This window comes from Simochromis diagramma, unplaced genomic scaffold, assembly GCF_900408965.1.
Source record: "Simochromis diagramma unplaced genomic scaffold, fSimDia1.1 OVJJ01000685.1, whole genome shotgun sequence".
Lineage (NCBI taxonomy): Eukaryota > Metazoa > Chordata > Actinopteri > Cichliformes > Cichlidae > Simochromis > Simochromis diagramma.
In genome coordinates, this window is record NW_024387477.1 from 7,996,355 (window position 1) to 8,019,858 (window position 23,504).

The window sequence follows — 23,504 nt, forward strand, 5'->3', positions numbered from 1 at the left end:
GTCTGACAGCTGGTTTCTCCCATAGCGACAGTCCATTAAAACGTGCCATAAAACAGAAGCTCAGACTGTTCCTGAGCGTGATCCTCTTTGATTAAAGGTGCAGGAGGTGAAGAGAGCCAGCTCATCCATGTAATAGCTTGTGAAGAATTTCCCCTCACTTTCTTGGTCATAAAGCAAATGTTTATAGAAGGAAAGCAGTAGGTTTAAACATCCACACACTGCGGCACACCTGTAGAGGTCATAAATAAATGTAATATTTCTGTCCTTTTTTTTTTTTGTTTTTATTCATCTGCATTGACGTTATACTATGTGAGACCGAGAGTCACCATCCCAGCCTTAAAATACGAAGTTTTATATACCTGTGATACAGTATAAGCTGCTTCTAATTCATAACAGCGTGGATAAGCTCTTTAAAACCGAGGAAGATGGAAGCGGCCACCTCTCTCAGTTTCGTTTGAGGTTGAGTGAATGCAGAGAATTTCTTTTTTTAAGTTCATTTTAATATTCATGCAAAAGTACACTCACTTGTTTGATGGCAGTCTCAAAAAAATTACCCTGAGTCATACAGTACGCTTGCTTGATAGTCCAATAACCATAAATTAAAATGAAATAAATGGGGGGGGGGGGAACACCAGTGAAAAAATTAACCTCCAGTCTGTTATATATATCGCCATGGCAGCGCTACTGTTTACGCATATGATTGAATGTGTTTGCCTTCTTTTAAATTATAGCGTGGTGGTGCAAAAGAGCAGCTATGGGGAATTAGTTTAAAAACTAAATGAAGCCACACGGCAGCGAAACTGAGGAGAGGAAAAAAATATCAGATGAAATATAGAGGCAGGGATGTAAGCAATGAAGAATATTTCCTAAGTGGAAAAAGCAATTCAGGAAAAAGAGACCAGCCGTCATATTCCAATAAGCTTCCTACCAATAAGATAGGGAGGCGATGCAGTTTCCCTGGCTGGTTATTGTGAATCTATGCTCTCAGGCTGCGGAGGTTCCACTTGACAACATTTGATTCATCAGTCAGGAGCTGAAAGGAGAAAGCCAGGCCTGCATTGCATTATTCTCTCCCTGAAGTTTACTCAGCAGCCTCTGCTTTGACAAGACTCTGAATCTTTCCTGTGTGACTGCTTCAGTTTTCATTCCTGATCTAGTTTTTTTTATTTACCCAACCTAACCTTTCAGGATGTATAAATACTGTAAATAATAAGACACGAGTGTAGGAGGTGAGACTCCCAACCTTCACAAAATCAATTCCAGACTCCTTCGTGTTTTAGTTTTTATTTTTTTTTTTTTCAAAGTTGCTATAAATGACACCATTAGCTAACATCTGGCTTTGGCTACAGCTTTTACATTCATGGGAGAAATGATATGATTAGCCCTTTAGGTCCAGCAGCTAGTTACAACATCCAGTTGTCCACAGTTGAAAACTGCGAGGCAGAGCGGCAGTGACAGCAGCAGAGCGGCTCTGTCTCTTCGCTGTCACCCTTCAGTGAAGCACGCAGTTCTCAGCAGCTCGCCTGACAGCGGAACGACACAGAGTCACACTCATTCTCTAAGAAATACAGCATGGCTGTTTCCCCCTCCTCCTCCTCCCTCTCCTATCGCTGCCACCCATGAGATATCACCCACACGCCCCTCCCAGCTCCACCCTTCCGTGACTGCCATTAAAGTGGCCTTCTGCAGTCTGCAACATGCAGTTGATTTCATGTACACTCTCAACACTTTCTATATTTGGGCAGCATCTTAATATTCAAAGCACATTTTCTCACTCAGGCACACTTCAGCAAACCCTATATTAATGCATGCATTTGCTTAACTGTGCAAAAACCGATGCTACAAATGCTTTTTGTTCATTTCGAGATAACACGAGAAGCCCAACAGAGAATATTAATGAGCTTCTGTCGGTTGGTGTACAGCAGTTCTGTGCATGTTTTGCATTTACATGTATTAATGACAAGGGGGCGTAACAGTGCAGCGCACCAGTAATCACAATACCTGGTTTGACCTCTGTGCTATACTGCACATAACTCACTGAGCTTCTACTGTGTCTGGCTTCTTTGCTTCTTTAACACCGCTGTTTTTTACTGGGAAAGTGTTTTTGCTCGTGCTTACTGGCACGATGAGATGATTCCACGTATGCCAAAGATTATGCAAGATCTGTTAAAATGTAAGATTTGCTCCATTAGCATAGTGCATTGGCTTTGTCTGTCAGAAAACTCCACACCTTAGGTTCAGAACGCAGCAAGCGGTTGATTTGCAAGCGAGCTTCCCTGCTGTCTGGGTCTGGCTGATCTGGGAGCTTCTGTAACAGTTCTCCCTCCCTTTCTTTCCCTCCGTGTCCGTCTCTCACCAGTGACTTATCTAGTGCTGGTATGTTTTGGCAGTGTGCAGAGAATTCAAAGTGGCTCTACCATCAGGGTGTGTAATTATCAGGCCTGCTGAGTTGCTGTGCTCCCGCTGCGTGCGCACTTGGGTCCAGCTAGGCCTGACTCTTCTTTTGCCTCATCGCTGACCAACATCCACTGCTGTGCATTCAATCTGTTTGAGGTTTTGTAATGTGTCAGTATAGCTTTTTGGTGTTGTATCTAACTAAATGCGCAACTTAAACAAGTCAGTCAAACACTTAAAGTGTTTCTCATTTTGAGGTATTTCTGAATTCTTCTGAGTGAAATGAGCTGTGTTGATTCTTGAGCCTGAAATTTTTAAGTGTTAGATATAAAACATTTTTGTATTACCAGTTAGCTTCTCACCAGTTATGCCATCTTTTTTTTCTGAAACCTCCCAGTTAAATGATGTCAAAGCTTTTTTTATTTTAGCTAACAGTTTGTTGTTTCTGTGGATCTTGTGTTATTTATTTGTAATGTACAGAACTTTGTGTCAGCTGTGGTTGTTTTAAAAATGCTTTATAAATAAAGATGATGATGATGATCCAATACCTACTCAAAATGCTGACATGTACACATTAAAACAGCTGAGAATTACATGAATTGTATTTCCTGTCCTTTCACAGAGCCAAAGGTATCATTACTTTTTACTCAAATAGACACTCAGCGAAATATTTTACACTCACCTCCCATTTTATTAGGTACATCAGTTTGCTTATTAACACAAATAACTAATAAACCAAAAAATTTGATGCATTTAGGCAAGACAACCTGCTGAAGTTCAAACCAAGCATCAGAATGAGGATAAGATGGTCTGAGTATTTTAGAATCTGCTCATCTACTGGGATTTTCTCAGACAACCATCTCTAGTGTTTGCAGAGGATGGTCTGAAAAAGAAAATATCCATTGAGTGGCGGTTCACTGGCAGAAAATGCCTTGGTAATGCCAGAGGTCAAAGAAGAATGGCTAGACTGCTTTGACGTGACAGGAAGACAAAAGTAACTCAAATAACCACTGGTTACTACCAGAGTATGCAGACGAGCAGCACTGAATGCACAACACAGTGATCCTTAAAGCAGATGCACTACAGCATTAGGAGACCATGCTGGGAACCACTCCTGTCAAATAAGACTAGAAAACCGAGGCTACATTTCAAATGGACTCACCAAAATCTGTCAACAGAAGATTGGAAAACATTATCTGTTGTGAGGAGTCTCGATTTCTGCTTCAAAATTCAGATGGTAACGTCAGAATTATGCCTAAACACAAAAACATGGCTCCGCCCTGATTCCGGTGTAATGGTCTCTTGTTCTGACACACTTTGGCCTCTTTAACCCCAAACTGAGTGTTGTTTAAACACGACATCTTAACCGAGTGTTATTGTTGACTATATCTATCCATTAATAAGTCACCCATCCTTTGATGGCAGCTTCCAGCATTCAGTGAAACGCCGTGTCACAAAGCAGAAATCATCTCAGATCGGCTCCTTGAACAGTTAAAGACAGTTCATTATGCTAAAATCCTCCACAGTCACCAGATCTCAGTCCAATAGATCACCTATGGGATGTGATGGAACGGAAGACTTTTAGACCTGAAGGTAACCACATACACCTTAATAAAGTGACCAGTGAGTATAGTTCCCTAACATTTTGCAATAATTTATTTACCATAAAGCAAAATATTTACCTGTTTTAATCATTTTATTTAAGGATGTGCAATTTGGAAAAATGTACAAATTGGTTGATTCAGTGTTTCTGTGTTAATTTTATCAAATTAAACTGTGATGGACTCTTAGAGTTAACTATAAAAAGTCTATGGAAGCCAAAGCAGTGATGGTCTATGTTTTTAGAAAGTCAACACTGACTTGAAGCATGCAATCTTTTTTTTTTTTCTTGTAGTGTTTATGACCTCAGCATAACCTGATAAAAGGACCTGATATGAATTTCATTCTGTGTACAGCATTACAATGTAAAGCACACAGAGTGACACCATTATGTGGAGAATGTAGCTGATGACGGTTACAGTGGGGTTCTGCCATTAATGGGAGGCAGAGGTTATGAAGTGTACAATTTTACTTTAGATGAGAAAAATCCATCCACCCTTGAGTTATGTAACGCTGCTTTACGATCATGCTAGGACTCTGGTAAAAGGTTGCGAGCAGAGTATATTAAAGGTGATAAGGTTACCAAATATACTCCATCAGTTTTTCATGCATTCATATTTGAGCTATTTTAACTTATGCACAAACATTGGACTTTTTTATGACCAAGTAACTAAAACAGCCACGATAAAGCACACTTTATTTTTGACACATTATTAGAGAGAAAAATCCAGACAAAAATCCATCCACATCATTTTTACTGATGTAAATTAGCTGTAAATGAATGCAGTTTAGAGGACAGGGATGAAGTGAAGTCTGTCAGCAGCTAGGAAGCTAAATTAGTTTTTGTTAATATTTGCATTTGGACTTTAGACATTTAGACAAATGAAAATATATTACTGTCACTAAAACACACACACAACAAAAAGATTAGAGAGTGACAAGCAACTTCGAGCTATTTGCCAGACTTTGAGCTATTCCGCTAACATTGTAGCCTCTGTATACACAGGTCAGATCAGGTATCAGAACTGCTTTTGTGTCATTGTAATATGTGTTGGTGCACCCTTGAAAACAAGGTAATTCATCTGAAAGAGTTTATCCTGCTTAGGGTGAGTATTATTACCAAAAAATAGCCACGAGGATGAAACCCCTTGACTCTCGATACATAGCATTTTTTTTAAATTTTTTTTTATCTCTTTTACCTCTCAAATATTCTTCATCCAAACTGATGACACAGAACCAATATCATAACCTGTCTGGAGAAATATCAGAAGCTCTTCTGACTTCAGCTCTGTTTCTTAGTAATTATGTTGTGATTAATTTTTACTTGTGTAGCTTTCACATCTGAGCAGGATAACTCCCACTCATCTTGCGTAAAAAGCAAACAAACACTTTGGAATCAGCACTGTTAAATGAAGAAGATTGCATCTGCTCTCAAAGATTTTAATCTTCTGCTTTTTTTGATTTGGAGAGATGATCCCGGGACTTTGTGACACTCTATAATATGCTGTCTGCTGCTCTCATCCTCAGTGTGGAGGAAATGAATATATGCTTGGCTGCTCTTAGTGCTTTAATCCATTTAATGCACCCTGGGCAAAGGAGAGGAGAGAGGAATACGCAGCCTGCTGTGGTGCGTGCGTCTAAAAGAGCTTGACTATTGCATTGAAGCAGAACCGCTGACTGCATGCAGTTCTTGTTGCGGCTGTCATTGTCGTGTGTAATTCGCTCGCTCGCATCAGTCAGGGTGTTCAATATTTGAAGAAAAAAAATGGTTCCTTGATATCTTTCAAGAATAAATAAGTGTGCTCAAACTATTTTTCTCACTGCCCAAATGCTGCTTTCAATCTTTATGATGTTATTCTGACAGACTCATGATATATTGACCATTTCGCCAACTTTTGTCCATTTATTGTCTGCAAAGATGACAAAGTAGCAAGTCCAGTTTCACATTGATATCGATTCTGGAGGCATTCCGCCAGAACAATTAAATGGAGAGAGTGTATCAGATAGTTTTGGGGGGATAGCATCTCCCATTGTTGCCTTTTGACTCGTATAAATTGTGTATAGCCACACACGCACTTCAGCTCTTCTGGTCTTTTATGAGGTGGACTTGGTGGAATCGTTTTATAGAAGGTAGCACTTTGGAAGGCTACCTGCGGAGGGATGTTTATTTCAGTTGTGAGTGTAGGTGGCCCACTGAGTGATGGCTGCACCGTGATTTGTGATGAATCAGACTGCAACTGTGCACTTTCATCCTTGTTAATGGGGTGCGATCAATACCATAGCTCTGTATCAGGAACCACAGAGTGATAAGTGCAGCATGAGTATTGGGTTGGGGGGAGGAGACACATGCCAGTCGATGGGAATGTGGAGATAATCAACAAGATCGCAGGTAATACTCCGGGTGGTCTTTTGCAGGAGCGTTTGAAAGGATCAATCTCTATTGCATAATGACTGCTCCTACAGTACATTTGGGAACATTTGTGTCTTTGTGGTAAAGGCAAGAATGGGAGAAAGATGAGAGGATTTGTACCACAGATAAACAGAAGAAGTCTCTTTTTTTGTGTGAAAGCTTGTCACATTGTAATAATTCCAGCTGTTCTTTGGAAGTGTCCTTAATTTTTCATGCTTTTGCCACTAAAGCACATAACTTTATTTCTAATCCAGTGCCAAGAATGGGAAAAGATAGCACTAAAGACTCCTCCAACATTTTATGGTAAATTTCACACCTCCCGTCAGTGGTGGACTTTCCCTGAGGTGTCTAAGAGGTGCACGCTGCCTCTCTCCTTGAGGCCCTGGCACTGTCTCGGCTAATTGTCACAGCTCGTTTCCTCCTCTCTCCTCCACGCCAGTGTGATAGCCTGTGCTCAGCCATGTGTGTGAAGTTTGAGAAAGCAAAGTTGATTGCAAAGTGGTGGTGTTATGACAGGGGCGCTGAGAGGTTTGTGCAATGCAGTGTTTGTTTACGAGCGCGCGAGGGGTTGGGGAGGACAGAAACGCAGGAAGTAATGAATAGAACGCAGTCAGATGTTAATTAGATACGATGGTTGATGCACTGGAGACAGGCATATTTTTGTGCGTGTGTATGCTTAGGTTTACTATAAGCCCTCGACAAATGAACGTCTGATGGCATTAAAATAATTAACGGTTGTGCTTTATGACGCTGCGTACTAAATGGCATTTTCAGCCCTCTTTCCGCTGCCCTGTTGCAGTCATAAGCCGAGCCAAGCACAAACCAGAGCTGGAAAGACAAAAGATATACAGAGTGTATCATTTTTTTCTCTTTTACAGTGCGTAAAGTAAACTGTTTGTATTGGGGATATATGATCAGAGCCGGAACGCCTATTAAAACAAGTAAAACAAGCTGAAATGTGCGTAGCTGCACTGGCAGTAGCTAATCTGTCAGGAGCATTAGTGCAGCTTTTTGTTACACAGTGACAAATGCACTGAGGCTTTTTTACGGGTGAGACAAAATAGTCTGTGTTTGAGCCTCGAAGCTGCTTCGTCTTCAAAGCTGTGACTTTTCTGATCATACTGAAAGTTGAAATCGGATTGACACAATAATGAAAATTCTGTTTCATCTTAAGGTTTGTTTGGTTAGATTTTTATGTGACGACACAAGAAAACGTTCTAAGAGTCAAAACCGAGCCTGCACAACATTTTTTTTCCCTCATTACTTTTGTTAGTGACAGAGAGAGAGAGACTTCACGTGCAATTGGCTTGTGTAGTCAGTCAGTCAGTCAGTCGGTAGGCAGGCAGACAGGTGCCGAGCATCGATATGTTTCTTATCGTCAAACTACCTCCTCTTGGCTCATCACAGCCCAGGGTGCATCACGCACATGCACACACACATCCTTGAGTGTGATATGAAGGCAGGAGAAGGAGACGGAAGGGAGGGGAGATTTGAGAGTCTATTTACCTATCTTGGAAAATAAACTCTTCTGTGTTTTGACGCTTGATTCAGTGCAGAGGATTCTTTTTGCCTTGCAGCACGCTTGCCTTTTGAAAAAACAAAACACGTTTGTTTTTAATTGAAATAACATTTAATTGGTCAGGAATGTTGCAGATGACTATTTCAGCTTAATGGGATCATTAATCAGAAATCCTTCATGGTTCCAGAGGAATCGACATAACCATACCAAAGTGCAAGTTTATTATATTAAAAGGCAGACTGATCATTAGAAAAGTCTTTTTTCCAATTATGTTAGCGCAGCTGAAAACTGTATTGCTGATTAAAGATGCAAGAAATATGACTAGTTGAGTGTCTGGAGCACGAGCCTCTGTGGGTTCGCTTGTAGTCTCAAAATGGTATTCTTGTTTCAAGAAATGAAAGCTATTCCATGTGGGAAACAACAGTGTGTACTACTCCGTTCACAGAGCGGCGCTGCCCAGAATAGAAAGAGAAGAGAGAGGCCAGGAAGATGAGTCCAACAGAGCCTATAGTGTGAGAAACAGACACCTCACAGGTTCTAAGCTGGCAGCTTCATTAAACAGTATCTACAAAACCCCAGTCTCAACATCGACAGTAAAGTGGAAACTCAACTATCCTGGCTTCACGGCAGAAGTGGAAAGAAAAAGCCACATCTGGCACTAAAGGGAAAAGATTAAGATGGGCAAAAGAACACAGACACAGGACAGGAGAAGGTATGAAACACCTGTTATGAACAGATGGAGCCAAGTTCAAGGGGTTTGCGTTAGAAAGTAGGAAATTTGTGCGATGCTGGAGAAGAAGAAAAAGTGAACGCGAGGAGGGCTGGACATCATCTGTCAAACACAGTGAAGGGGAACGCGATGACTTCCTCTAACAGAATAGAAAGGATCTTCACTGTGTTTGCCACATCATGCCGCACCCTGTGGATGCTGCTTGATTGGAGGCAATTTTCTCCCTTAACAAATAAATGACCCAAAACGAAGCTCCAAACTATGCAGAAATTTTTAGAGAAGAAACCATCAGCAGGTATTTTGTCTGTAATGGAGTGACCAGCACAGTAATAGGATTTCAACCCTTGTGAGCTTTTGTGAGAACACCTTGATTGTACAGGACATAATGAGTGCACACAATGCAATCTAACTTGTAGGAGGCACTTCAGGAAGCATGGGATGAATTTTTCTGTGAACATCAACAAAATGAGCGCTCAGATGCCACCGAGCCTGATTGCTGGATGAGGTTTGAATGACAAAATTATTATATCCGGTAAAGGTCCTTATTTTGAACCTCGCAAATGCATTCATTGTGTTTTGCGTTCACTTTACAACTTATTTGGTGATGAGAGGATTATGCTTCATTAAAATTTACAGTGGTAATGTTTATCTTTGGGATTTCAAAATAATGAATGACCCTGCTGCTGTGGCAACACAACCCTTTATTCACTGTACCCCTTTTTATTAGGAGCATGGCCACCCGCTTCATTACACTGACTACATTTGAGCATTTTTACTAAAAAGCCGTGAGAAAAAGAGAGGACCAGAGAGGTAGCCAGGAGCCCGAAGGTGACATTTACGATTTTAAGATAAGAGCTGTGCGTACTTAATTAAGAAATAGCAAGGGACACAAACCACTCTCTTCTTCACTGTTCCCGTAGGAAAGCTTATTTCATGCTTCAGAAAGCCTTCACAATGCACATGTGCACCATTTGTGTGTGTCTTTGTGTCTGTAAGGAGGAGGTGCGCAGGGTAGTCAAATAATGAGTCCCCGACAAAAAGTCTTTAAGCATGGAGATACGATATATGCAAGCACAAACTCACATTCTCTGCCTTGCATGAAAAGTAGCGTGTACAGCTTTAAACACCTTTATGCTGTTGGGTATTCGCGGATATTGCGCTGCTATTCTCAGGATATTGCACTCAAACTGGAAATTGCTTCATTTCTTTTACTCTCATTTCTGTTATTAGATAGACACACATTTGTACTTCTGTCTGTGTGAGGATACTCCGTGGCATATTGCAGTCCCCAGCCTCCATCACTGGCCTGAAACCGGGCCTTAGCTGACAGATAGCCCTTTGAAGGTGTGTCAGAAAGTGAGAAAGTGAGAATTTCCTCCCTGCAAGGGCCCTAAAAAGCTCACGGAGATAGCACACTACTGCTATTTCAGTAGTAAATCTGACCAGTATATGGTAGTATATAACAAGCCAACATACAGTAGTTTTAGCACTTATAAAAAAAAGTTAGTCCAAATAATTGTCCAAAAACCGTAACCCTGAAGTGCAAAAATGAATGCGTGTATTCAGCAGTCTGACTGTAACTCAGTAGGTTGTAATTAAATACTCCATAGGACAGGGATCACTGTGGAAGCTGAGGATCAGGGACCCATAGTATCATCCTCACAGTGCAGCAGCTGTAAGCCTCAAGGATGAGGTATAAAGAGATGTTATAAGTAAGATGATACACTGTACAACCCCCTGAGACTACCTCATCATCCTCTTACAAATGCTGGTCTTTAACAGCACCTCTCTCTCTCTCACTCACTCACTCACTCACTCTCTCTCTCTCTCACACACACACACACACACACACACACACACACACACACACACACACACTGTTCGCACGCAGGACATCAACAAAAGCAGAGTACCATTTATTGCACTGATTTAGGATTTGTACAAAGCTGAAAAAAAAATCTGATTTATTTACTGTTTTCACTGCATCCATTAACAAGCCGATGGTACAATGTGAAGGCTGTTACTCATCTCTTTAGAATTACTTTTCACATTTTGTCACTCGCTGTTTTTGATTGGCCGGGTGCACGCGTGTCTGTGTAAATGCATCTCTGTTGCTCATGTTTCGCTTCTTTGTTTTCAGATTCAGATCTTGCTGGGATTCTTTTTTAACAATCATTTTTCTCCCTCACTGTTCATATACATATAATATTTATTTACTATTTCAATTTAGTCAGGGGCATGCCATTGAAGTGTCACATTTTATGGTGATTTGAAATGCACGGCTGCATTCAGGACCTGTTGAGAATGAGTTTGCTGATCGCTGCCATTTACGGATGATCTCATAAAGAAGATTTTCATGTGGCTTCTGTTGAGGACGCCGCATTTTTACAAATAGGTCTCTTGAAGCGTTCCATTGCTGGTGCGAGCAGACTAGTTTCAGCTACACCCTGGGCAGTCTGAATTTTTTGATTGTAACTGTACTGATGAATAGATTTTTACGATGACTGTGATGTCTCTTTCTGAGATCTAAGGGGCATCGGGTCTTTGTTCCTGGACTCATTAAAATATTTATAAGGCATTAGAAAAATCTGGAGACAAGAAAACACAAAATAACAGCAGCGCTTTCAGAGATGGACTAAATCACACTCTGTTTTGTTCTTTTTTAGAGTTACATTTCACTTCCACATCCTTTTATCATATAAACTAGTTGTACATTAATGTAATTTAAAAGACACATTGAGGAACTGAACTCTCCTTTTTGTTGATAATTGCTTTCAGACTTTAGACATTTACACAAATGAAAATATATTACTGTCACTAAAAAACACACACACATCTGCACACAAAGAAAAAACGATCACAGAGCGACAAGCAACTATGAGCTGTTCGCCAGACTTTGCTGACACTGGAGCCTTTGTCATGCTAGTACACAGGTCAGGTCTTGTATCAAAACTGCTTGAGTGTCATTGTAATGTGTGTTGGGACACCACTGTAAACAAAGCGATTCATCTGATAGAGATTATTCTGCTTAGTGTCAAAATATATTGAGCAATGGGGATAGATACCTGGACATTTTGATGACAATCGGGTCAAAGTCACAGCAAATGGGAAAATCAGTACAACCTTTATATCACCCACAATTTTTTGCGGATCCTCTTCAATTTCACAACAATATAGTAGGCCTTGAGTGACAAGAGTACCTTGGTTAACTAAGCATTTGACCTTGACCTTTATTGCTAGCACCCAAAGTCAAAGCTGACCTTGAAACCCTTTTGGCTCTCAGCGAAGGCGGTCGCACTTTTCTCCTCTCCTGCCCTTATCTTCCCTGCTTAGCTTCTTATGTCCTTGTCTTGTGTTTTTACTTACTTTTTACTTCTGTTCAAACCCCCACAAGGCTGCCCGCTGGGATTGAAATGATGGGACGAGGCGTGAGTTTCTCAAAATGGGCTCATTGAGTGCAGCACGGAGAAGATCTTGGAGAACGCACGACTGCCGTGAATACTCAGAACAAGACCTCTGAGTGAAAAACTGGATTACATCTGGAGGGGCTAGCTCGAATAACACCTTTGAGCGCAAATTCGATCACATCTTGGGGAAGTGCACTGCGGTCGTGAGTTCTCAGAACCTGCTCTTTGAGCAAAAAGAATGACAACATCACGGAACGTAAGTTTGGATAACATCATAGAAAGCTCACGGCTCTCCAACGGGAGATTGAGAGACCAGTGTTGGACTGTTAGAACAGCTTTGAAATTCATATGAGTTGTTCGCACTAAAGTAAAAACCATCATCACTTCATGCGGAGACCCCTTCGGCGCCAGCTGCGGTCGCAAAGGCTGGAGCTGAACAAAACACCCTGATAACGACTGTGTTTAGACTGTTCCCCCCATTCCATGCAAGGCCACCTGGGTTGGCTGGAAGACTGTTTACTTAGCCTGGCGGGGCGAAGGACACTGTCTCAGCTGAACTCTGGACACACACACACACACACATACACTGATATGCACACACTGATCCCCCCTCCCTTTCCAAACGCCTTCAACGCTTGTGCCCTACCGGGGAAGATGGCAGTCGACTGGACCAGCGCAGACATGCTGCAGGACCAGGATGCGCTGTCAACACTGGCTCTCTCTTACCCTTTACCCTTTACAGCTTATAAAATCCTAATACTGCTCCAATCATACATTTAAGATAATAAAAAACATCAGTGTATAATGTAAGGCTTCAAGGTCAAAGGTCAAAGATCAGCGACACACGAATTCGAAAAATTAGTTTCCATTGGATCATCTCTAAATGTTATAGCAATATATTAGTTATTGGGGGACATTTTTATTGTTTGAGCTACAGATACATCAAGATGTAATTTAACAATGACACAAAAAGAACAATATACCACACTAGATTTCCATATTAACAATGCTAACATCAGCATAAATGATCTATGATAACAATGCAGACGTCACTATTGGGGAGTTCCAAAAAACAGGCTGACGTCAGCACGTTGTAATAAAAAGGTCATAAAACATCAAAGTTTCAATTTAGTCCTCGCCCTTCAGGGGGAGTTGCGCTCTCTGAATGCTCTTGTTATTCTCTGTTTTTAAGGATGTTATTATTTTACAACACATACAGCGCTAAAACAAGTCTTACTCACACCCTGGGCAGACTGTATTCTTTGATTGTAACTGTACTGATGAATAGATTTTTGACGATGAATGTGATGTCCCTTTCTGAGATCAGAGGGGCATCGGGTCTGTGTTCCTGGACTCATTAAAATATTTATAAAGGCATTAGAAAAATCTGGAGACAAGAAAACAAAATAACAGCACCGGTAGAAAAAAAGGAGATAGCCCACATAAACACTTTCAGAGACGGACTAAATCATACCCTGTTTTGTTCTGTTCAGAGTTACATTTCACTTGTCAAACTCCATTTTTCCTAATCCATTATCGCCGTGCCTTTAAGCTTTTTAATGTGTAATTCTGCAGCAGTCGTTTCTTCACTGGGAAAAGTAGATGTCAAGATGAAACTCTCAGAATACATAATGACTTCATTAGTGGTCCTTCTCCGTGATTAATTGGAGCGCTGTGTCACACAGTGTGACAGAGCTGCTCATTGTCAGATAGTGTTGTGACAGAACATGAGGACCATGTAGACGAGCATAGAGATGATCACGCCTAGCCGTGTACACGTGTAGGACACACACACACACACACACACACACACACACACACACACACACACACACACACACACACACACACACACACACACTAAGAAGTACACCCTGCTTCTAAAAGTTCCGCTATTATTTAGAAGAGATAAAACTTGGTTTAAATAGTGAACTTTGCAAAAAGAAAAGACAGTCTGCCTGTGATTGGCCGTTTACAATAGTTTAGCTTCGATTAGAAGCAGCAGTCTCTGCTTTACCGCAGTTCTTTTCTTCTTCTATCAACATGTTAGCACAAGCCTAGCCTTGTTAGCTTCCCAAAGATGTTGGCATCTGTTTGTCTAAACAGAAGGGGAAGAGACATCTGAGGACTCTCAGAGCCTCCCAGCTCGAGGGACCAGACATAAGGAAATTTGCAGTGTTTGATGGCTGCTCTGAGCTCAACATCTTAGAGCATTCAACTGCGAAAACAAGTTGAATCCAGAGTATACACAAACGAAAGAAGAAAGAGAGAGTTGTAGCCAGAAATGATAGAGAAGTCGAGTGTGGGAGACGCAGGAGAGAGGGCAGAGATGGAGTGACTTTAGGGTCACAGCATCAAAAACAGAATAGGCTGAAGATCTGTGTGCTGGTTTTCAACTGGTAAGTGCTGCACCCCTAGGAAATCCAGTCTGGCCTTTGATGAGTTCACCTGCTAATGTTGCCCCCTGATGACATGTGAACAAAGACACTGGAGAGAAATTTGAGCGGGGTCCTTGAGCAGTGTATGGGTTGTCAGATAGAGAGAACCCTGCAGTAAGCTCACATGGCAGACTGTCATTTAATCAATTTTATCAATACAGCCATTGAATTGGGCCAGCTCCCGTGTCAGTAGCAATGTACCAAAAGAGTAAAAGAGACCTCTTAACCGAAGCGGACTGGTGTTTGAAACTAGGATTCAAACGGCAGCTTCACTGTATTAAAGTACATCTGTCTTTGATGAAAACCTTTGGAAAAGATTTGATACAGGCTACAGGCACAGGCCTCTAACCTGCCTCTGGATGGTTCAAATGGTTTGATGTCTCTGTGGTGTCCTATTTAGTGTCTATTACCTTCTACTGTCACTATATTTCAGGAGGGTTTGGAGATAAATCCTTCATTTATCCCACAATCAGTATCGGCCTAAAAATCATGTAAGGAGAAATTTGATGCAGAAAGTGTGAGGAGAGAGTCCAATAAAATCCAGCTAAGCTACACTGCTATATTAAGTGTCTATGAAGCATTTCTGGTGATGTGACTGTGGCTTAACTGCATCTCAGACTTAATCGCTATCTGATCTGTCAGTCTGAGCTAGTGTTTTTTTCCACTATATGGATTTGAATGCCCTTGCCCTATCTTAAAAGCTTAGTAATAGATCACACTGGAGTCTCCTAGGGAAAAACATCACCATGTATATAATGCACGGATGCAGAAAAACAGACTCCTTTCCCTCCTGCCTTTGATAGTTATACCTTCCATATGGTTGAGTTGTGGTTTGTATCCACCCTCACAGAGGATGATTTTATGTTTTCTGTCCCCGGCAAGTCAGGTCCACTGTGGCCTTCTCCACTCATCACAGTTTGTTCAAATCTCTGTGAAGTGGAAAAGGACACTGGCCTCTCTTTGCTGGCAGTAACACCATTCAGGAGCACCACTTTATTTGTGGGGTACAACTACATGCAGCTGTCAAACTGAACAAAAGTGTCAAATGTGTTTACAGATTTGATGAAATGAAACTTTTTGGTCACGCTAGCAGCATGTCGATTGGTCAGTCTGTGTGCTGTTCAGTCTAGTAGTTTGGTGCAGACTAATACCTGACCACAACCATGAGGTAGGTTTAATTTTTGTGCTTCCCATTTAATAGATGTCATTACAGTACATTGGATGATCAGCTAACGGCATCACTAGCTTAAATTTTAAATTTGTCTAATACGTTTTATAAACCAAATTGCCATGACCCTTATGTTAAGTGCTTTTGCTTGCAACGTTAGCTGGCTGACATGCTAAATGGGCTGCTGAACACCATGATTTATACCCGCCATTTCAGCATCATCATTATGAGCAAGTTAGCATGGTGACATTAGCATTGTGAAAGCACCACTGTGCGTAAGTGCAGCCTCACTGAGCTGTAAACATGGCTGCAGACTCGCAGTTATTGGCTTAGCAAAGCTCTTCATTGTACACCGAGACTGGATGAAAACTGGCAGGACACACGGGAACAAAGATGAAATTCTGTAGCGGGGTTGAAACGACATTTTACACATAAATCTGTCACATTGCATTTGGAATGAAAATGCTCGATTTGGAGGGGGGTTGCAAGTTTACATCCCTAACATCTCTCACAGACTCACGCGGACCACTATCAGCTGATTCGTGAGACACTCTGCAAACTTTTTTCGTTTAAGTTGTCTCTGACCACCAACCCGTAACAAAAAGAGGTGATAAAATACACGGCAGGGTTTCGGCACAGAGGAGGTCCGACAAGCATAAAAGGCCACCTTTCGAAGACAATAAGTGGCCTATGAGTTGTTTTTTTTTATATCCTAAAGCGCTCTGAGGATAAACAACATGTTTTGAATATTTCATATGCTAATTAGGGAAAATGTCCAACTGGGGGTGAGTGTTTCCTTTATGAAAAATAATCATGTTTGTTACACTATTCTGTAATGCCTAAAAATCCTAGTCTGAGATATTTCAGTCTCAAAGTGATAAACGATGAAAAATAAATAAATTTTGTGACATGTGTATGTAACATATACAGTACATTTCAACACAATGTCTTATGACTGCAGCAAATTTGATTACTGTATTGCCTGCAGACTTTTCACACTGCAGCATTATTAAACTCCCTCAAGCACATTCGACCATGGCAATAGCCGCTAGCTGATGTACCTGGCTATAACACAGACACCCCCCACCCTTCCCACTCTGCATCAGCTCTCTGTTCACTGGCATGGAATCAATGCAGAATTGCAGATGTGAGCAAAAGCTGCAGAGGACACACAGACACACACACAAAACGCCTCTGTACGTGCGAGCACAGCATTACTGCAATATCATAGCAACACAGGAGTCCCGCCAAGACAGGGTTCGCAACCTCCTGACAGAATATATATAGGTTATGTTTCTGAAGAAAGACACAGAGACTGAGAAGGTTAGAGGCTAAAGAATTGAGAACGATTATGCATGACTCGTTTTAAATGGCTTGTTACAGCGCGATCATTCAGTGAGGAAGACGCAGATGTATTTAAGCAAAATTTAACTCAATAGCTTTTGCCTGTGGCTCATTGATAAAGGATTTAGAGATTCATTTTTGTAAGACTAGGATTTATACGCTTTTGTTGGGTCAAACTCAAAGGGAAGGAGTTAGAAATCTTCTTTTTTTCCACAAGATTCATGCTCTGTCTAATAGGCCTTTTAGTTTGAATTACTTTTATCTTTTTGTACTATATCAACAGTCGCACAGTGTGATATTAACTTGGGAGCCGTATATACATATACAGCTTTGGCACATTAAGTCAGAGAAAATTGAAGGCAGGGTAGAAGGTGTACTTACGATCTCTGAATGCTTACTGATGGGTAGGAGTTTCTTTTTTTAAGCAGGGATCTGCCACAAACACACACACGCACACACGAGTGCTGGGGCTGTTTTGTGTGTGTACTGTACCTGTTGAGAGACACAAAAGCAAAGAAAGCCTTAATGCTTGTCATATTGTGCAGACGCTTAAATAAGCAGTTTTGAGACAAGCTCTAACATAAAAAAACAAAAAGTATTACATGGTAAGTAATACAATCAAACATGTTTACGTATGTGGGTGAGTAAAATACCACACATTTTCTTGCTTACATAATGTCTACACTGGTTTTTAAGAGGCATAACTGCAGATTTCTGCATGCCCCTACAGCAATAATGCACAGCACGCTGATGCAGCCAGTAAATGACAGTGGAAAGAACACATTTATGGAAGTCGGTTAACGGCAGAAGCATAATGATATACCTCAGAGCAGGAAAGTGTGCTGGATTTTTTATAAGGCAGTGATAATGGCTGGTGTGATGTTCTGGTTCTTCAGATTTTAAATAAAAATGAAAATAGACTTGGTGCCATATGGAATGAAAGCTATGGTCTGCACAGGCTAGACTAGGCTAGTCTTTAGACCATCTCCTTCTGGTGGACTATCTGTCAAACTGAAAGCAAAAACAGATGAATGATAAAAATTTATGAGCATACAGCCTTCAGCATGTGTAGCAGTCATTCAGGACTTCACATACAGCCCTGAGCCTGTGCTCTACTTGACCCCATGATTTTTTTTACACTATAGACACAGTTTAGGGACAGGACATCAATGAAATACCACTATTTGTTTCTACCTGTGGTAGTTCTAATTACAAACTCAATAATTTTATCCAGTTTAACACTGAGTAGAAGTTATGCACATATGTCTATAGTACCATGCAAAAATCTTGAGGCCAAGGAGCCAGACTTTCTTTTTCTTTTTTTGGTGCAATATGAACATAAATATAATTTTCTTTCAGAAATAGTCACAGAAGAGCCTTAAAAAGAGATGTCACAGGCAATATTATTGAAAAATGTCTTTCATGAGTTTGATTTGTTAAAATAATAAAAAAGGGTTGTCATATTATTAGTTAATTTACATTTTTTCACTGTGATCATTGATCATTTTCTGCTGTTTTCATTAACACCTTTCAGTAAGGTTAGGTGGGTTGGTGGTTTCTCTTGTTTCCAGATCAACAACACAAGTCTTTGTGCTAGTAATAACACAGACCAGTGTGTACAGATTAGTTCCAGGGGGACTTCTTTCACTCCAAATAGTGCCAGAACTGAATTCAGAGTTTCTTTAGAACAGTTTCATTTTTAGAGTATTGCACTCTTGCGTGTCTTCTTTGATTTAGGAATATGTTGAACAGTATAAGGGCCCTCTTCCTATTTCCTTTCAGGCTGTGGCTGCTGTTGATCCTTAACAGGTTGAAGCATTATGTTTCCTAATGCCTCAGGTGATAGCTGGACTCCATGGCGACTGAAACATAATGCTCTAGCACTGGTGCTAAATCCCGCTGACAAATTGATTTAGACTAATGGATGACTGGCATTATAACACATCCAGGTATTTTAAGCATTCGCCTCGTGTTTTTAGTTTACTGATTTCCCTGTATTTGCTCGCCCACACTCTCCACTAATTTCATGATTCAGAAAGCCCTCTTTAGATTAGATTGGTTTATAAGTTTCAGAACATGCCATTAAACTGACATCATAATCACTCAAACATGCTGTGATTCAATATTTCATCACACTTTTCTAAAGACACGGACTGAGACGCTTTTCTCTTGTTGAGCACAGCGTTCTGGTTTTTAATGGACTCGAGAACATCTGCATGTATTTCATAATTCACTTCATAAATTATATGTTTCAAAGACAAGCTGCATGTCGCTTTGATTGCAGGATGCAAAGAAGAAATGAAGACTCGCCGGAGCCGTAGAGACCGCTACAAACTCTCTCGCAATACTTCTTACAACCGACCCAGGAGGATTCTTTACATGCCCAGTGCAGAATGCAAAAATAAGAATCAGATCTGACATAAAAGTAGGAGGATTTTAATTAGCACCAGCAAGCCCCCACTGGTGGTTCGTGTGTTAGTAAAGGTAAACGTTGCACAAGGCTGGCCCCAACCGTGGCACTATATTAGAGCTTCAAACCTCCACGGATGCTAAAGTAGTTGTGATTTTCTTAATACTGGAGACCAGAGGGGTCTTTTTGATTAAAAAAAACCATCATATTAAGTGTTTTCACTATAATAGATTAAGTAATCTACAGATACTGATTATGGTGGAGCGGAGCAAACAGAGTGAGGCTTAGGGATATGCAAATCCAGTTACAGCTGCCATTATCACCTTTTAGGTGAATGTGATAAACAGTAGCTTATTTTCACATTCAGCAGATACTGTACTTCTGGGCACAATAATAGATTTAATTCTAATACTAATACTCTTTTTGCTCCGGCTTTGGAGTCTGTCAGCTGGCTGCTACATGGCCCAGAGTGTTCACCAGTGTTCGCCTCTCACACAGTCACACTGTTATGTCGAAGATTTTGATTATTGCCTTTTAACGGCTTTAATTTAGTTTCATTTTTTTCACTACATACCGAGCCTTGAATCAGGATCACCGTTTAAAAAACAGGGATGCACATTTTTAAAGGTCTTTGTTTTAGTTCATCATTCTTCATTATGAAATCATAGTTATGAGTTTGCCTCCTCCCTCACACTAATGTGTCACGTCTTGGCATCGGCATCACGGATGGTGTTGAGCTGTGAAAAGACATGGATAGATTTGAATTTGCCAGAGGAAACAGTGGCACAAATGTCCATTATGAAAGAACTGGCTGTTCCATTAATTGTGGTTTTAAACCCATAACCACAAAAATCAATTTGTTTCTTCATTTGGTTTCATATTTAATGCAGATTGAAGATTACACTGCATAGATGGTCTTGTCAGCATTGCTGTATATATTTGTCTGCTTACTCCACATGCTCAAAGATTTAAAGACTTTTTGCTGTTAGGCCTCAGCATGGTGAAGTAAATGACCTCTACAGAGGGTCCACTTTAATTGAGTGATTTGATGTAACTGTTTTCATACTCCCCACTGTCTCCAAAGCCACCGATATTTCTGCTTCGTTATTCCACTGCCTGACAGATTTCTTGGATTGTGTGTGGATTTTGCCTTCGAAGCTGACATTTGGTTAAATCAAGTGAAATGTAATTTATTTCAGGTTCAGTCAACTGATTGTTGAACGCACTGCCAGGTGAGTTGGTGTTTTGCTTTGATGAATGCTGAAGGAGCGGTCAGACATTTTCACCACCTGTTATTCATGGATTAGTCAATACCACAATGTTTAGAAAGACCTTCCTGCTCCTTCATTTAATCCTCCCATCACCATAATTACTCCCACTGCTTTTCTCCTCCCTCGTCTCCTCCTCATTTTAACCTTCTCTCCTTCCGTCGTACATCCATCATCTGATTCGTATATTCCATAAACAGAGCCCAGCCCTTTTTTCAGCGCACATCTTCACCCTCTCTGCTCCTCTCTTCTCCCAGGGCACACACTATAACGCTTCTTATTTGTCATGTACAAACGGTGTCTTTCTACACCTTCTTTTCTTATCCTCCTCCTTCACAACTCCCCGCTGGGGTTATTTCTGCAGCCAGGGCAAACTCATCCTTGACTCAGTGCTCTTTTGAAAGCTTGACCACATCATCCTGACCTGATCTAAGGCTAAAAAAATACTATTGCTGTCTATTTTAGGCTTAGGTTCGTTAAGGTTTGATTAGTTGGTAAAGATGTGGAAAAAATAAATAAATTCTGTGCAGTTAACATTGAAAATTTGAGATGCTTTCACATTTTAATTAATGGGTAACATATTGTACACAGCATCCTTTTATAAACAATACACCCACTAGGATGGTTCCTGCTGTGTTACTATGGTAACATCATGAGCTATCTCATGGCAGGTACAATTAGTCATCATCAGCAATTAGAGCTGATTAGTCCATGGGCCTAAATGTTCATTTTTCACTGAAAAAAAGGAAAAATAAAGACAAACATCACTGATCTGAATGAGCGAACAAGCAAAGTTTTCTGGTCCTGAGTGATACTGGCCTACATATGCTCATGAGAGCATCCTAAACCAGCAACTATTTGGCTTTTTTATTTTAGTTTTATGAATTCTGGTTTGTGGATCAACACTTGTAGCCATAACTTTAAAAATAACTCAGCCAAGAACTGCTGTTCATTCACTGCTTCCCAGTTCGATCTGAATGAAGCGAACGCATGTGTAATTTGCTGCAATGCACTTTAAATACGCAAAACTTCTGCCAACACAAAAGAACGAGCACACAAATCGATCGATGATCAGAAATGCAATCTCCTTCGACGATTTCTCCACACAATTAGCCTTGAGAAAAAAAAGAGAATCTCCTTTATTTCTAGTAATTGCCAAATACTGTACTTAAAAGAACTTCTGTGGACCGTGCTTTCCTTCAGAAGTTAGTGCATTACTTATTCCTCCTCCTCTGCATCCCTCAGTGCTCTTTCTTCAATTGCCATTCGCTGCATCCACTCACTAATGGAATCTTTAAAAGGACCATTAAAGAAGAAAATTATAGTTAAACAATTCAGATACTGTATATTTAACAAACCTCTTAGGCATTTCGTTTTCTGCATTAGCAGCGATGGCTCAGTGGGAAAGGCTGAGGTAAGGTGTCAGCTAAAAGCCCATAATGAAGCGGACTGTTTGTCAGGCAGGAAGATAAGACCTGTAATTGCTCAAGGTCCTGTAATGTCAATATGCATCCTAATGCCTTCAAAGGCCCTCTCCTTATAAGAGGAAGTGCTTTGGGGTTTTTTCCCTTTTTTTTTTGTGAGATAACACATGGCTGTGGCCAATGTAGCCACTGGATGCATGCGGGTAGGAATTTTTTGGATATCCATAATAAACCTGCTGAAGTGTCAAGACTTGCTGATATCGCAGTGGTCCAGCTGTTTTTCAAGCATAAATGGTTTCAATTTAATGCAAGGCTGCGAGTTTGTGCTGTATGTGTGTGTGCAACCGTGTAGATCAGCGCACGCATTTGGTCAGTATGTGTTCTCACGGACATACAGTACTTACTGATTTGTGTGTCTTTGTGCAAGAACATCTGCTCTGCTGGTAGATGTTCTTGCTAGCTCCTAACCAGTTAAGCTTGTAATGGAAAACTGTGGGTTGCCCTTTACTCACTGTGTCCTCTGCTGTTGCACGCTTTATTTAAAAAAAGAAAAAGAAAAGAAAGAATACTTGCTAATTAAGATGCTTAGTCCAGGGGTTGTTCTCTTTGGCCAATTTCTTTGCACTGTGGGAGTGGGAGGCGCTGGCAGGTCTGCAAACACAACAAGTGTTCATTGTAATTACAGCCTGTGAGAGTGAACTGTGTTTGTGCATATGCATGCAGTTAAGGCAGCCAGTGTAAACAGTGTACCTACGAAAAATAATAGAATAAAAATCAGCTCGTATCACTTAAAGTGATGTGACAATGTAGCATATATACAAATTTTAGGTCGCAACGAGCAAAACAATGTCTAGATTCCCCTTTTAATCTGGTCGTTTGTGCTCCTGCTTATGTATTGCCAGCTCCAGCCTTTCAGACATTTATTTTCTTCTTGTTTCTGCCTGCAAAGCTTTTATGTGTCTCCGAGACGTGGATTTGAATTCTTACTGTGTTACTGAGCTGTGACACTGGCTTATAACCCAAGCCGTGTTGCAATTTCAGACGTATCACGTTGCTATAGTGATATTTGTCAGGAGAATGCTGCTGAACTGAGTTTAAAATTGAAAGAAATGTAAAGCCTGTAGGCAAAGGATAAGATTTTTGTTTCACTGACCACTCACTATGAAGCCAGGAGTGATCTGTAAGGCTAGAGAAGCAGCATCAAGACACTATTGCCCGCCTTTCTGGCTTTCTAATTATATTTGAGGAGGCTTTGGTTGCATGGATGCAAACAGTTCTTTTAAATAAGAAAAAAAGGACTGCATTTTTGCAAAAAAAAAAAAAAAAAAGCATTTTTTTTTAAGAACAAAAATCTGCATTTGTAAACAATCACCAGCACAGAAATATTAGATAT

At 40.6% G+C, this 23,504-nt stretch overlaps 1 protein-coding gene across 3 annotated transcripts in view; it reads right to left on the bottom strand.

Annotated features, from left to right (window-relative positions):
* frmpd3 (FERM and PDZ domain containing 3) overlaps positions 1-23,504 on the bottom strand; it is a 95,561-nt gene that overhangs the window by 36,452 nt on the left and 35,605 nt on the right. For 2 of the 3 annotated variants that reach the window (XM_040015716.1, XM_040015712.1), the window contains exon 1: positions 17,391-19,171. The exons of the other annotated variant lie outside the window; for it this stretch is intronic. The gene's annotated coding sequence lies outside the window, so the exon portion shown is untranslated. Of the gene's footprint in view, positions 1-17,390; positions 19,172-23,504 lie in introns of those variants that run through there. 3 annotated transcript variants of the gene reach the window in all.